At 38.7% G+C, this 17,731-nt stretch overlaps 1 protein-coding gene across 3 annotated transcripts in view; it reads left to right on the forward strand.

The window, feature by feature from the left end:
• Positions 1–17,731, forward strand: part of LOC103040198 (butyrophilin-like protein 2) — a 275,510-nt gene that overhangs the window by 94,050 nt on the left and 163,729 nt on the right. The gene's annotated exons all lie outside the window — the stretch shown is intronic.

The raw sequence follows: 17,731 nt of genomic DNA on the forward strand, positions 1-17,731 counted from the left end.
GGGGTTTTTCGTGTTAAGGCAGTAAGGGGTGCTGCCACCATGCTGAATTGACGCACGAAACGGCGAAAAAAGTTGGCGAACCCCAGGAAAGACTGGACCTGCCTAAGAGTGGAAGGGAGCGGCCAGTCTTTGACAGCCTTGATCTTGGCTGGATCCATGCGAAGAGTGCCTTTGGATACCATGAACCCCAAGAACGATACTGTCTCAGAATGGAACACAGACTTCTCCAGTTTTAGAAATAGACGGTTCTCCAAGAGCAACTGGAGAACCCGTCGGACATGTCCTATGTGTTCCTCTTGTGACCGGCTGTAAATCAGTATGTCGTTAAGGTAGACGTAAACATATTGGTGCAAGGCCTCCCGCAGTACATCATTAATAAAGCGTTGGAACACTGCGGGGGCGTTCATGAGACCAAAGGGCATTACATGGTACTCGTAGTGCCCTGTTGGGGTAATGAAGGCCGTTTTTCATTCATCCCCCTGCCTTATGCGAACCAGGTTGTAGGCACTGTGCAGGTCCAATTTGGTAAAAATTGAGGCCTGCTGCAGTGCCTCAAAAGCTGTCTGCATCAAGGGAAGGGGGTAACGGTCCTTCACAGTGATGGCGTTTAGTCCTGTTTAATCTATGCAGGGACAAAGTCCACCATCTTTTTTCCCCACAAAAAAAAAATCCAGCCCCTGCTGGTGATGAGGAAGGCCGTATAAGGCCTGACTCTAAGGCCTCACAAATGTAGGTGTCCATGGCAGCATGTTCAGGAGGAGCGAGTGCAAACAATCGACCCCTGGGTGGAGTTGTGCCTGGTAAGAGGTCAATTGCACAGTCATATGGCCTGTGTGGGGTCAGGACCTGGGACTGATCTTTTCTGAACACCTTACAGGAACTCTGTCTAAGTACGGTATGGGTATCTCCTTTGGTGGAAACGCTCGAGGAAGTGCTTCATTGAGCTTTAAACAGTTCTCCTGACAAAATAGGCCACAAGCATAGACTGAGTGCGTTGACCAGTCTATACGTGGGTTGTGAAGCTCCAACCAGGGGTACCCAACCTAACATAACTCCACCTGTTCCATGTGGGCGCCCACCTGGAGGATTACTGGTTTGGTGCGATGTGTCACAGGGCCGGAGCCCACAACCCTCCCATCTATAGCAAGGACAGGTAGTGGATGCTCTAATGGCTCAACTGGAATGCCCAAACTAGCTGCAAGGGAGGTGTCAATTAAACCTCCTGCAGCACCAGATTGTACAAAGGCTGTTAGTGAGGTATGTTGTTAAGGGGCCCAGGCTAATTTAACAGAGAGATGCAATCCTGACATGGGGGATACCACAGGGTCTAAGGCCAGTTGGGCTGGTGGATGAATAGGTAAACGGGCACCTCCCAGCTGCATGGGTTCAGGTGCATCTTGCGGGGACACACTTTGGATGGAATCACCCGAAAAGTGGTGCCCAAAACCTGGGGCATGAGTACTATGTACTATGAGTGTACTATGTACTATGAGTACTTTTTTGCACCAGATCCACCAGCTCTTCCACTGCAGTGTCCAGGCCCTCTGGTGGTGGTTGGCGGCACATGCCGCTTTCTTACAACAAGTTGGGAATGTCTAGCCATCATATACGCCCAGGAAGGAGACGGATTATGTGTCCCAGGGATGAACGTGCTTTATTCCGAAATGTGCAAATTAACCCAAGAACAAAAGCAAAAGGATTTGTGAAGATGCAACTGAGGCTGGTAAGAGTGTGTCATTATGCACAGTGAATCGAATACTGTATCGACATGAGCTGAAAAGCTACTCTGCCAGGAAGAAGCCATTACTCTAAAACCAAAAACTATGATAAAGCCAGATTAATGTTTGCAAATGCACATAGGAACAAAGACCTTAATTTTTGGAAACATGTCCTGTGGTCTGACGAAACAAAAATTTAACTGTTTGGCCATAATTACTATTGTTATGTTTGGAGGAAAAAGGGCGAGCCTGAGAACACCATCCCAACTGTGAAACACGGGGTGGCAGCATCGTGTTGTGGGGTTGTTTTGCTGCAGGAGGGACTGGTGCACTTAACAAAATAGATGCCATTGTGAGAAAAGAATAGTATGTATATACTGAAGCAACATCTTAACACATCAGCTAGGAAGTTAAAGCTTGGGCGCAAATGGGTCTTCCAAATAGACAATGACCCATAGCATACTGCCAAACTGGTTACAAAGTGGCTTAAGGATAACAAAGTCAATGTTTTTGAGGGGCCATTACAAAGCCCTGATCTCAATCCTATTGAAAATTCATGGGCAAAGCTGAAGAGTCAGGTGTGACCATATTCCTTTAGCCCAAATTTATGCCAACTAATTGTGAGAAGCTTGTGAAAGGATATCCTGTTTGACCCAGGTCATACTGTTTAAGGGCAATGGCACCAAATACTAAAGAAAGGTATGTAAATATATGTTTACTTTGCAGAAAATAATACCAATGCCAAAAAATCTCTCTCTCTCAATCTTTCTGGCATTTGGCAAATATAAATAATTTTGGTAATCCTAATTAACATATAACAGGAAAGGTTTATATTAATTTCATTGTAGACAGTTAGGAAAACATGCATAGGTGACAGAGCACATTATGACAACTGACTATGTAGCTCTTGATTTTTTGCCATGTCAGGATAAGGATAATGATGTGACTCAGATACCAAATGATGCAGTTGGTGAAACTAAAGAAAAGTGAGAACTTCAAGAAGATCTTCTAAATCATAGCTTTACCTCAAATAATTCTATTAAATTTTTGCTTTTGCTGATGTGCTTTTCGCGGTGATGCAGAACAAAAGTCCAGTTTTGCCTCTCACGAATAGAGGAGGTCCACTGTGATCGACAGGGAAAGAGAAAACTTTGACCGCATGTTTTTTAATGTAACAGTGAGAGACTGAGGCGTGCCACATCAGCAGAGAAATGCAACAACTAACTTGCAGGGGTACTGCCAGCAGCTACACAACACCATCATCGACAAAATTGCAACACAAATCAGGAATAGGTTTTCTGATCACAAAAGATAGCATTTTCTTGATCTGTTGGATCCTCTGAATTTCATGTCATATAGGACAACTTTTCCTGCGGCTGCATTTGCATTCTTATCTGAAGCTTACGGAGAGCACTTAGACATGACGCGAATGAAACTAATAGTCTTGTACTCAATGGAAAGTTTTAACGGGAAGAATCCCCGTGACATCCTACACTTTCTTCAGATGAACAGACTTGAGGACAGCCTCCATAGACCCTTCTGTTTTGCGTGCTTAGTACAGCCTCCGTTAAACAGAGCTTCTCAGCTCTAAAAAGAATGAAAGACTGTCATCCTTGGCACTCATCGCAATTGAAAAGGATTTGCTGATGGAACTGAAAAGGGATGGGTCATTGTACTACAAAGTACTCAACACTATTCTGGAAAAAGAGCAGAGGTTGGACTTTATTGGATGGATTTTATTGTCATTCGCATCACATGGTACATGAGGTGAAACAAAATTGTAATCTCACGATCCAGTTTACACCCAAGAGCTGTTGTTAAAATAGATATATAGATAAAATAGATAACAAAATAAAAGAATACAATAAAAATATAATATAACAAAATAGATAAAGATAAAACAAAGCGCAAAACAGAGGGGTAGGGGTAAGGGGTAGGGCCAAGGGGAGAAATGGGATTCACCCAAAGTCTTGGTAGTAGTGACATCCTCCACATACTTGCTGATGTACCCGAGAACAGCCGATGTGTATTCCTCCAGATCCAGCTCCCCCTCACACTCAGCAGCCTCGCTGAAGACCTGCCAGTCTGTGCAGTCCTGCAGCACAGCGTCACCATCACTGGGCCACACAGTGATGGTCTTCTGTTTGGGTTTGGAGCGTCGCAGCGAGGGGTGGTATATGGGGACCAGCATGATAGAGATGTGGTCAGAGAGTCCGAGGTGGGGGCGGGGGAAGGCTCTGTACGCGGCCCTCGCGTTGGTGTAAACACGATCCAGTGTGTTATTACCTCGCGTTGGGATGTTCACGTGTTGGTAAAACCTCAGCAGCGTGTTCTTCAGTTCTACGAGGTTAAAAAACCCCACTACCAAGTAGAACGCGTCCAGATGCTTGTTCTGAAGGGAGCTGATGTCATAAATAGCCTTCAGCGCGTTATTAGCATTAGCATCTGGTGCTATGTAAACAGCAATCACGAACACCGCCGAAAACTCACAAGGCCAGGTAGTAAGGGCTTGTGGCACTTCACAGTCATCTGTTCTCTCGCCTCGGAGCAGTGGCTGTTTACCAACACGTAGTTTGTGCACCAACCTTTGTTTATGTAGACACACAAGCCGGAAGAGCTGCCGGCCGGCAAGCTGGAAGGCTGAGTCCGACATGGTGTGGTTCAGCCAGGTTTCCGTGAGGCAAATCACAGCGCAGTTCCTCATCTCCTCAGAAACACTCATCCTCAGTCGCTGCAGGTCCAGCTTGTTATCCAAAGAGCGGACGTTAGACAGGAAAGTTGACGGAATCGGGGGTCGGTTAGCATTATCCTTTAGCCTGGCTAGCACACCAGCTCGTTTCCTCCTCTTCTGAAGCCGCTCGCACCGCCTCCTCCTCCTGCCCTTTGTCTGCAGTGATCCACTCCCCCACTCCATATATGCTGTTTTACTGACCAAACTGTCCTTAATCTGCAAAAGTTCGGTTTTGCTGGTTCTGGGGTTCTGGGGCCATGAAGACGCTAGGAGTGTAAGAAACTGACCAATAGCTGCTTTATCCAATAGCTTCTTTATCACACACACGGGGCTAAGTAATTTATTTGCATAAATCAGGGGTGTCCAAACTTTTGACCTGATGCTACTTTATTCTGTAGTTGCTCCATACATACACAGTACTGCGGCCCTGGGCACACATTGTGTTTCTTGAGCACCTTTGTTTGCCAACTGTTCACTCCTATGGGGTACATTCTTACGAAAATTGTACAAAAACTGTGCATCGAATCGTACAGCATATTTTTGGAAAGAACGCATTAAAGTGGACATGAAACACTAAGTATTTAGTAGAATTCACAAGATGTATTTTCACTCCAACAAATCTTATAAGTTTAACAGCTGTCAGTGAAACTGAATTAAAATAATACGCAATCTAAATGTCATTTTTTAAGTAAGTGTAGCGCCATCTTGCCCCAGCGCTTAAAGTGACGCCCCCACCCAGCAGAGCAGCGAGCGGTACCGAAAGTCTAGATAAGATGACAGTTAAAAGATAACATAGCTAGTGTTAGCTACTTATCTAGCTATCTTACCATAGATAGCCAAAGCTAGCTAACTAGCTAACACTAACTAGTTGAAGCTAGCTACCCAGCAAGCCTTCTAACTTCCAAACTGAGCGGTTTATCAACCGAACAGTGCCTGGGTGTTTCAATATCCACTTAAATCATGCACGTTTCATTCAGTCTTAATGAACTCTGGACTTTACATGCTAAATAGCTAAATGTATATAAACAAGCTAGTTAACTGGATGGCAGTACCTGCTGTTGACGAGCTGCTTCAGGGTTTCTGCACAGACCTGCACATAGAGAGAGCAGAGAGACCTCCAAACATCTCGCTCTCAGAAAAGCATCTGAAAGGTTCTGCTCAGGGATCTGCAGGGAAGACATCTGAGCAAATGGTCCATGTTAGCCTCCTGACAGCAAATCCACTCGGTTGCAGTCGGCACGGTAGTGCAGTGACCGCATCTGCACCAGGTAAAGTTAGTGTTACCGACCCTCTCCACCTGTACAGGAACCTCCTTATGCTCCTTACTGGCTCGAAAGCATAAGCCGTTCAGCTTTGTCTTCATCCATAATCTCGACAAACAACACGCTCTTTTCCTTAACCCTGACCGCTAGTTATGTACCTATGCTCTTCAAACAACCAACCTTGGGGTGTGCAAATTTCTCCCCATTCATTATCACATACATTTACAAAGTTTTAACAAAATTCTTACATCCGATCGAAAAGCTGTATACAAGCCCTCCATTCAGCCTTATCACCTGTGTGAATGAATAGATGTGAAGTTTTGTAGCCATGTTACACGAATTCCATATAAAATCTTGTAAGGTGATGCGCTGTATTTATTACTACAGTTTTAAGGTCAGTGTTTCCTCAAAGTTCTTAAGATCATCTTCTTGAAGTTCACTTTTCTTTAGTTTTGCCAATTGCCTTATTTGGTATCTGAGGCACATCATCATCATTATTATCATTGTCCTGACAATGAACAAGAGCTACAGAGTCAGTAATATGCTATGTCATTTTACCCCAGAAAATGTCATGATAACCTAATGTCACCACCACCAAGTCTCTTGACTTCGTTATGTCAACTTTACATTAAAGTTGACATGAGCAGCCTTTATGACACCTTTTGTAATAAACATTTATAAATGTTTATGTATGTTTGTGCCAAATAATTATGTAGGTGTCACATAGCCTGATTCATATTACCCCACAGTAAAGTGTTAACAAAGAGTTTATTCTACTTTTGTTGAAGTAACTGTCTTAACAGTTCAGGGGAAGCTTGGTCCATTGCTGTGAGAATTTGATTGCATTCAACAACAAGAGCATTCAGGGTGATGCTCCACCCCATTTCATCCCAAAAGTATTGAATCGAAGTCCATCAATCCACCAGTTCTACTGCTTCACAGCTTAGTAATGGGGGCTTTATACCCCTTTAGACCACGCCTGGCATTTACTTGATTCTATTCTAGATTCCTATTCTATTGGCAGTATTTTTCACAGGAACTAGACAAGTGTCGGTGCATTTGCACTTCTGTGTCAGTCAACTTGCTGAACAATGCATTCATTAAAAAAGGTGTTATATTTTAATTAGCTGATTACAGTTCTAGACCTATATTTAATTTAACTAGGAACATTTATTGAATAATATTAATCTATATATTGTATATATAAATTACAAATCATACAACATGAGACAGAAGCACTACAGGACTTTAATCCTATTGTTATTTTCTCTTTTTCAGCTACTGTAATCATTGTGATCCTACAATTTCTGCTTCTTCTTTTTTTGTTTCCCTGTAAGTTGAATATCTGTTTATTTTTGTATTCAATTGTCCAAGCTGATACGTGTCTTATAAAGGTCATTTGATTATTAACTTATTATATGTGGATTTACTGTAATAATTTATTGTAATCTAACACTGTACAGCTTTATTTAGAGTGTATCACAGAGTCAAGCTGCTGTGCGGTGGGAAAATGTAAATACTCTTAATAAAGATGAGGGAAACAGGTCATGAAAAATGTCATATATCAAGATTTGAGATTTGGGAGAGGAATGTTGTTCTTATCTGATATAGGATTCTAGTTGCTCAGCAGTTCTAACTCTTTCTTAGTTGTATTTCTGATGGTTAATAAGCTTTTCAGGCCCGGTTTGCAGGTGTGTTGGTATGAAAATTTGGACTAGATTGGCTGTATTTTACAGGAGAAACAGAAAACTATGTTTACAGGAATATTACATGAAGTACTTAGAAGGTTAATGTTACTATTGATTTCTGTTTCAGGACAGACAGTACAGAACTGTAGGATTGAATTTGGATATTAATACAGCATTTTTTTGTCCTGTAAGCAGGACAGTTGGTGTGGAATTGTAAGATTGTTTTCATATTAAAATGGGTGTATGTAGGTCAGGTTTGAAAAATGATATAGAATAGTGAAACTATTTTGGATAGTTATGAATTTGTATTAAGGCCTTTGATTAATGTTTATTATTTAACTGTAAATTATTTAATCTGAATCTAAATAACAATGTGTTTCTCAAAATGTAAATCAGGTTCTTTCGGAATCAGGAAAATGAAAATATATGGTAAGTATAAAAACACAATGAACTACTAAAGTGTTTTATGTTCCATGATAATATTAGTTTGTCTTAAAGCTGTAAACGCTGTGTAAAATTCAGATAATAATCACCCTGTTATAATGCTGTATGTGAAGCTAAATAGAAACAGTATGAGAAACATCTGCATTGAAAAAAAGTACAGTAGTATGAAAAACTTTGGGCACCCCTGATAATGTTCATGATTTTTTTTATAAATCATTGGTTGTTTGGATCAATAATTTTAGTTAAATATACCATACAGCAGAAGAACACTGATATTTGAGAACTGAAATCAAGTTTATACAGTCATATGAAGCAAGAGAGCAGCAAGAGAGATGCTGCAGCTCTTTGGAGGTGGTCTGTGGATTGTCCTTGACTGTTCTCACCATTCTTCTTCTCTGCCTTTCTGATATTTTTCTTGGCCTGCCACTTCTGGGCTTAACAAGAACTGTCCCTGTGGTCTTCCATTTCCTTACTATGTTCCTCACAGTGGAAACTGACAGGTTAAATCTCTGAGACAACTTTTTTTATCCTTCCCCTGCACAACTATGTTGAACAATCTTTGTTTTTAGATCATTTGAGAGTTGTTTTGATGATCCCATGATGCTACCCTTCAGAGGAGATTTAAATAGGAGAACAACTTGCAATTGGCCACCTTAAATACCTTTTCTCCTGATTGGATACACCTGGCTATGAAGTTCAAAGCTCAATGAGGTTACCAAACCAATTTTGTGCTTCAGTAAGTCAGTAAAAAGTAGTTAGGAGTATTCAAATCAATAAAATGATAAGGATGCCCATACTTTTGCATCAGTCAAATTTTGGTTTAATGCATATTGCACATTTTCTGTTAGTACAATAAACCTCATTTCAATCCTGAAATATTACTGTGTCCATCAGTTATTAGATATATCAAACTGAAATGGCTGTTACAAACACCCAAATATTTACAACTAAAAATGATTAAGATAAATAGGGGTGCCCAAACTTTTTCATATGACTGTATATATATAGAAAGTGCAATAATTCTTTAAACAAAACTGGCAGGTTTTTTGGGCACAGAAAAATTACATTAATATTTAGTAGATCCTCCTTTTACAGAAATCACCAGTGTTTAAAACAATTTTAATTCTGAACTAGTTTAAAGTTCAGTTCATTTTTCTTTTTTCGTGAGATATTCAAAAAAATACTTTTTTTCACACTACAAGCTAGAATTTACTATATGCTCTGAAACTGCTCATTGTAGACATTTGCTCATGACACTGCAATTGTGAGAATTGGAGAATCGGTGTCTGTCTCCGTGCATCACTTCCACTAGACATTTTCATCTTTCTCTCACTCCCGTCATTGGTCTCTCTCTCTCTCTCGCCCTCGCGCTCCGCGCTCCAGGCCTCTGTGATTCATCACAGGTAACATTGTGCGGAAGCCATATTGACTGGAATCAATGAGATCCTCAACTTTAACAAGATTCCCAGTACCTGCACTGATCACACAGCCTCACAGCATGATGGAACCAGCATCAGATTTTACTGTGGGGAGCAGTAAAGTGTTTGTCTTGGAATGCTGTTTTCTTTTTTTACCGTGCATACCGTCCTCCAAACAACGCAATTTTAGTTTCATCAGTCCACAGAACTTTATTCCAAAATGAAGCTGTCTTGTCCAAATGTGTTTTAGCTTTAGTATACCTCAAGTGACTCTGTTTGTGGCGTGTGCACAGAAAAGGCTTCTTCTGCATTACTCTCCATACAGCGTCTCCTTTTGTCTAGAGGTTAGATCGGGCCCAAAAATTCTGACCCGACCCAGCCCGTGCACGTTCTGCCCGAGCCCGACCCAACCCGAACCATAAACTGTCATCATGAGCCCGAGCCCGCCCCGCCCCATAAACTGGCTGTTTTCAGGCTGTTTTAATGAGGGAAATATGATCAGAATTATGTTAATTAACACTGTAACATAGAAGCATAGAACTATTATTTAATTAAAATGATTTTTAAGAACAGCTACACACAGTGCTGCAAGTCAAACGCGGAGGAGTTCACATGGGAGAGAGAGAGAGAAACAGAGAAAGAGACACAGAGAGAGAGAGAGAGAGAGAGAGAGAGAAAGAGAGAGAGAGACAGAGAGAGAGAGAGAGACAGAGAGAGAGAGAGAGACAGAGAGAGATTTGCTTGTTCTGATGTGAGCTACTCACAGGTAAAGGTTCTCTTTTATCTCCTCGTGCTCATATTCTAGTCCCACACATAATTCTGCAGTTTCTCAGTGTTTTCTGTCGTATTTTGTGGCTAGCGCGAGCGCTTACAGCTAACACCGCGGACCGCGAGGTGCCGCCGCTGTTGTGCCGAATCCGACTCTCTGCTGAATCCGACTCCCGCTTCGCGGACAGAATCGGCACAACACCCCCCGCTGTAGAACTGCGGGAGTGAAAACAGCGCTTATAAATGAATTAGTTTAGTTTCACTTTCAGTTTTCGTTATTTTGTTTAAAAATAAAAATATAATTAAAAAATAGATGCCTACATCTCAGACTATTTTCTGGAGCCCGACCCGACCCGGCCCGAGGAATGTGGTGGGAAATCTCGGCCCGAACCTCAGGTCAGGTCGGGTAATCTCTACTTTTGTCAAGTGCGCTAAATAACTGAACGATGCACAGTGGCTGGGTCCAGAAACTTTTCCTACTCCTCCTCTCCTACTCCTCATTTCCTACTGGAGGAATGGAGGGAAGGAGCTGTAATTGGGGAAATGGGACAACTGATCCATTTTAAATAGGATGCTGACTACCGATGAACTGAGCCAATCACAACGCTCACTTTCAGCACATGCCGGATACTGCCCAGCCAATCACAGCTTCTGGATAAAGCTCCACATACAAAAATAAAAACGAGAGATCAATAAACACACTTCCAAATTCTAGAGATCAAGCTTCAAAGTGCAGCCTGAATAGCCAGTGATGAAGGTTGCATATGTAAATATTAAATAATTTTAATAGTAAAATATGATTTCATTGAATGTAATACAACAAATAACAAATCTTAATAAATAATATATATAATAATATATATAATACAGATTATATTTTGCATACATTTTTTTTTAATTGTCAGCAGGGGGGGGTGGGGGTAGGGGGGGTTTGCATTTAAAAATGATGCGTTTTAAAATTGTCAGCGTCCTGCCATTATTTTCCCACCGCGCTCCGCCACTGCTTGGGGTGCTCGTTCTGAATTCCGGGAGATTTTATGTGACTCGCAGCCACTACCGATGAGCTTCAGGGAGACTTGGTTTGTCTGCAGTGGAAAGTGACAGCTGAAATCTCTGAGACTTTTTGTATCTTCCTCTAAACCATGATGTTGAACAATCTTTGTTTTTAGGTCATTTGAGAGTTGTGTTTTGAGACTCTTCAGAGAAGAGTGACAACAGAAAAGATGCAAAGAGGAGAAAAACTTGCAGCTGTCTACCTTAACCCTTTCTCATAATTGGATTCTCCTGTATATGTAGATCAAGGGTCACTGAGCTTACCAAACAAATGTTGTGTTCTAATAATTAGTGATAAGGGTATTCAAATCAATAAAACAACAAGAATGCCCAAATTTATGCACCTGACTAATTTTGTTTAAAGAAACACTTTCTGTAAATCTTATAAACTTAATTTCACTTCTCAAACATCACTGTGTTCGTCTGATATATTTAACTGAATGATATATTTAACTGAAATTGATTTATAAAGGAAAAGGGGTGCCCAAACCTTTTTACCATTGAGCCTAGAGGTACCTGGATCCAGGACTTGTAAATGTTTGACTGGTTAATTTACATAATTTACAGCCCAGTCAAAACTATTTAAAAGCTTTATAGAATCTTAATGTTATTACATACTCTAAGATAAAATATGAAATAAAAAAAATCAGGTAAACTACATATTGTGTTATAATGTGCATTGTCCCTTCAGCCCTGTTTTTTTAACCCCATCATGCGTTTAACCATGTTAATTGATTGTTTTAATATTTAGATAATATAAAATCTGAGGTAAATGTTTGTTGAACTGTATGTATAATTTACAGGTCAGTCAGAAAAAAAATAGAATCTTACTGCTTATGTATAATTTTGGATAAAATATGAAGGTGAAAACTGTAAAAAAAAAAGTTAATCAATATATTCACATTCAAACTGTGAGTATTTTCAAATAAAAAAAAACTGTTCATAAACATACAGGAATTAAACTGTGTGTGATGGGTTTGACTTAAAAACTACTTTCAGTGAGAAAGACATGCATAATAATAATTGGGCGATTCGGATTTTTTTTTCAAAGCTTAACAAATCAATTCAGTTAAAATGATGAAAAAAAAATTCAAGTTTCTTTTTATAGAAAATATGATACAAAGGCACTAGTATAAGAGAATCTAATGAAAATCTAGTCTAAGAGATGTTTAAATGTAACTTATTTATTACATGAATTTGACTGCAAGTTGGGACGTTGTGTGAAACATAATATGATGATTTGCAAATCCTTTTCAACCTACATTAAATAGAATTCACTACGAAGACAATATATATAATGTTCAAACAGATAAACTTCACTCATTTTGAATTTGATGCTGCAACATTTTGGGACAGGGGCATGTTTAGCACTGTGATACATCAGCTTTCATTTAAATAATACTCAATAAGTGTTTGGTAACTGAAACATTAATTGTTGAAACTTTGTAGGTGGAATTCTTCCCATTCTTAAGAACTTCAGTTGCGCGACAGTCCGGTGTCTCTGTTGTCATATTTTGTGCTTCATAATTCGCCACACATTTTCAGTGGGAGACAGGTCTGAACTGCAGGCAGGCCAGTCGAGTACCCGCACTCTTTTACTATGAATGCCGTTGTAACACGTGCAGAATGTGGCTTAGCATTGTCTTGCTGAAATAAGCAGGACATCCCTGAAAATGACGTTGCTTGGATGGCAGCATATGTTGCTCCAAAACCTGTACGTACCTTTCAGCATTAACTGTGCTTCACAGATGTGCAGGTTCTCCATGCCACAGGCTCTCACACAAATTTACACACCTCCATACCATCAGAGATGCTGCTTTTGAACTTTATGCTGATAAATAATCTAGAGGACTCGTCAGACCACAGGACACTTTTCCACTTCGCATCAGTCCATCTCAGATGAGCTTGGGTCCAGAGAAGCGGATGGTGCTTCTCGGTATTGTTTATATCTGGCTTTTGCTTTGCATGGCAGTTTTATTTTGCTCTTGTAGATGAAGTGATAAACTGTGTTTTTTCTTAAGTGTTCCTGAGCCTGTGTGTTACAAAGTCGGTTTTTACTGCAGTGCTGCCTGAGGGTTTGAAGGTCATGGGCATTCAATGTTGGTGCTTTGCTGCTCACTTGCAGAGATTTTTCCAGACTCTCTGAACCTTTAGATGATGATATGGACTGTAGATGATGAAATCCATACATTCTTTGTAATTGCACGTTGAGAAATGTTGTTCTTAAACTGCTGGACTATTTGCTCATGCAGTTGTTCACAAAGTGGTGAACTTCACCCCATCCTTGCTTGTGAACGACTGGGCCTTTTAAGGATGCTCCCTTTCTACACAATCAGGACACTCACCTGTTTCCAATTAACCTGTTCACCTGTTGAATGTTTTAAACAGGTGTTTTTGTCCCAGATTCTTTGTAGTTTTATTTAATTCACTACAGGTTGAAAAGGATTTACAAATGATCACATTTTGTTTGTTTTATTTATTTTTTACACAATGTCCTAACTTCATTGGAATTAGGGTTGTAGGACACTGGTGAAAATTGTTTTATTCTTTTTCTCAGTATCTTATAATTTTCTACTTCTCCTCAGTTCTTTTGTTGATCTCAGATGTTCTAAACACACTGCTATCAGTTTACCTGTATAGTAAAGTTCTGGAAGAGAATAAAGGTATGTAGAATTCTTACTTTAATGCTTTATTTCCTGAAAGATTTCTTTATTTTTTATCCTAGTTGAGTTAATTTTGCTTGCTAGCAGTGTGCAGGTCTCACAGTAATGGAGAAAATGGGGGTACAGTACAGTGAGTAACACTGCCATTAGATCAATTATTTTGCATGCTAAAATCTGGTTCAGCAGTCTACAGATAATTAAGATACAAGTTTAGATGTTGTTCAGTGCTGGCTTAACACCTTATTTTCTGTACATGGTACCCCACAAACACAGTAATAACGAAAATGAAATTGAGGTTTACCTGCCCCCTTAAATCAGAAGTCCCTATTGGCTATATGTGTCACGTCCTGGCCTTGTCTCATGTCTCTGTGTGTGTCCCACGTGACCTGTGCCCCTGTGTTCTGTCTCAGTACTTTTCCACCTGAGTCAATTTGTAGCTCTGCCCCTTCCCCAGGTGTTTCCTATTCTAGTGTGTTTTCTGTTTGTTTAAATAGATCCCCTGTGCCACTTGTCCCTCGTCGGTCTTTGCACCTTCACCTGTCGTTCGTCTCTCTCTGTGTTTCAAAGCTTATCTCAGTGTTTTCTTGTCTCTCATAGCCCTAGTCCCTTTCTTTCTTGTTTTTTGCTTGTTCTCTCGTTCTCTTGTTTACAGTCTATTTCCTTGTTTATTTCTAGTCCTTCCCTTGTATTTACTCCCTGTTTGTTTATTATTATTATATTCTCTAGTTTGTTTATTTTTGTTCTTTGGTTTCTCTCATTTTTTTTGGTTTTTGATTATTTGTTTATCTAGTTTCATTTATTTAGTTCACTCCCTTGTTCCTTGTATATATCTCCCTGTTTTATGTTTACGTGTTTACTTGTTTATTTGTTATTTATTTAATAAATTATTTATTTCGCCCTTACCTGCACTTGCGTCCGTCTCCTCGTCTCCCTGCCTGGGTCACCTCGTGACAATATGTCAGATGTATAAAGATGTTTTTTTTATTCTCAATAGATTTCCTTTAACTCTTTTTTCTGTTTTGCTGAAAAATTTATCATTTTGTTTTTGCAGAACGTGTTGGACTGATATGTGTGACGGTGTTTCTCCATATTTTGACTATGTTACTGTATCATGACCTAGTCTTTTTCTTTGGTAAAGTATTTTTATTATTAATTAATTTCGCAAATAAATGAGCATACTCCAAATCTGATTAAGTAACAACTGTAAACTACTAAAATAAGCAGCGACTAGAATTCAGTTGATGAATTGGCCTGAACTAATTTTTTTAATAACTGCAGTTCTTTAGAAGATGCTGCTTTTAATTCTTTTTTAAATCACTCACTGCTTTCACTGCTCACTGTTTTCAAATCTGCATATGGTAGTTATAAAGAAAACATATAGATTTGCAATTAGATAATTTACCATGTTTGCTCTTGCATGTTAAACATACTGAAAAATATATGGAATCAGATGCTTAATAAAGTGTTTAGTATTTTAAAGGTTATTGCCTCTGAAGTCTTCAGCTTTAGCTGTAATATTTACTGTAGCACTGCTCTACTTTATCATAAAATAAAAATTCACTCACAATTCCTTATAGAAGATATTGCCTTGTATATGAGCTTGTTCATGTCACTACTGTTTGTATTATTAAGATAATTAGCTCTTTAATGTCAGTTTATTTACTTTTATTTACACAGAGAAAAATGTATCTTCTATCTATCTTTATTTATAGGAATCACTAAACAGAATCAAGCAAATCATAACATTTCCTTATTTCATCTTTACTAAGAAAAACAGCAAGAACTCATGTTAAGGAGCTTTAAACCTGTGTGCAGATTACAGATGTTTCTATCAAGACTGTAAAAAGCACACAATATATGACAGCAATAGTACTCATTAAAAAGTAAGATTTATAATGAATATTATATAATGAACCACACCACAACAGCTTTAAAACTGATTAGTAGCCACAGTGTTTATATTCATAATTAACTAGGGTAGTGTTTTGCAGAGTACCATTAATTTATACAGTTGTAATTTATAAAAGTTGGTTTGAACATCTGACCTTCAATTAAACAAGATTGGGGTCAGTGGCGGATGCTGGTCTTTTAAGGAGGGGAAGCTCAATGTCGGCCTACATCTTAACATATGTAGTTTTATTTATACGTAAATTCTACTCTCCCTGAGATGTTTTTTTTGTAAACAAAAGGCATTATTTTCAAGTTTTCACTACAAAAGGTACCCATTCTTTACATTGAACAATTACATAAAAAAGACGCTATGACATGAATAAGCAAAAAATGATCAGTAAAAAAAAAAACATTTCTCAAAACCTTTAAAGTTGGTAAAGGAAAACAATTTTGGACAGTTTTAATTTCCTTGAATAATCCCTTTATTTATTTAAATTATTTAATGATAACACAATACTTACTACTTGCCCCTGTTCATTTATGTTCATTTATAGTTTCATCAAGAGGAATGGCCATCAGTACATTTTATTTGTTACAGCACTTCCAGTCAGCCAGCTCACTTTATCATACCAGAACAGCTGAAAATACCTGTTACTTTTCCCCACCTTTTACACCAAATTAATCAGAAAAGCACCAGAAATAGAAGCTGGATTTGTCACTAGTCGTTTTTATTTGCTGTAAAAATAAATGATATCCAGCATCTTTTCATTTTTAAATGCAGATAAAAAAATGGAAAGCTGATTTGGCTCAAACGGGGTAGAATGAATTTAATTTACCAGACTTAACCTAGCTAACTTGTGTTGAGTAAGCTGTAACATTTGCACTAATCTCACTTAAAAAGAAGGTTCAATAAGAAGAACCGCACTTATAATTGTTTCCCACTCCTCCATGCCGAATAGTCAGTGTTCTGCTAATAAGATTCAGCAGATATGTGTTAATAATTTACTTATTATTGAATTACCTAATATTCAAGTGCCAACTTTTACTAGTCAGAAATTATTTGGCCCCTCCTTGAAAGTATAAAATAAGTACATCTTTTATACAAAAAAGGTTTTAATTTAAATAATTTATCTCCAACAGGGTTTGGTTCCACAGAGACAGAGACACAACAAACATCAGGTAATTATAAATCAGTTTTCAGTGCTTTACTGAAAATATTTATCACCACATTATATCATGCAACATTTATCACACAATTTAGTTGAAATCAGTGTTTCTGATGCATTTGTAAACTTGTTCAGGTCACGTCTTTGATATAATATGTGTAAAAAATAATAGTTCTATTGCATGTAAAAGCGCCCCGCTGTGAAGGTACGAATGTGCAAAGTCAGAGCGCACCTGCATCTTAAAGGGAATGACTAATGACACGCCGATTGGTTTATTTTATGTTACGCCCAAAATATATCCATAATTAATTAAGAGAATTAGTTAATGCCTTTTGTGCATTTTGAGTTGCGCAAGGCACACTTTTTGCACCCTCAGAATACCACAATACCGACACACCCTAAATTTAGCTGCACAATGCGCTATTTACCAATGCCCTATAGATCGCTAAAATAGGGTCTATTATGTTAATACAAGGCCTTGCTCTCCTTGATATGAATGTCAAGCATTGTGTTTATTACAAAAACAAAAGCCCCTGTGTGGTCAGGAACCCAACACACACACAACAAAAATAATTGACATTTTAAATCATCCTGTGTTGCAGGTCATGTGATGGTGTACATTTTTGGGACAGTGGCTCTCGTTTGTGTGAATTCTATTGCACTGGCAACAGAGCTAATCCTAAAAGCACGTAAGTAAACTCCACACTGTTGTTTATTGTACACTCAGCTCAACCTGTAAATTACAGTTAAACACAAATAGAATCCATTTGTTTTTTTATTTATCCTATATTGCAGTAATAATTTAAAAGTGTATAGTATTAAAGAGAGGAAGAATATACATACCAATGATCTCAATGAAATAACCTTTCAAACATCAAGTAGAATTAAGTGTTGTAACTTTTGATCTTATTGGTTTCTTGTTCTTTGTCA

Source organism: Astyanax mexicanus, chromosome 15 (genome assembly GCF_023375975.1).
Source record: "Astyanax mexicanus isolate ESR-SI-001 chromosome 15, AstMex3_surface, whole genome shotgun sequence".
Lineage (NCBI taxonomy): Eukaryota > Metazoa > Chordata > Actinopteri > Characiformes > Acestrorhamphidae > Astyanax > Astyanax mexicanus.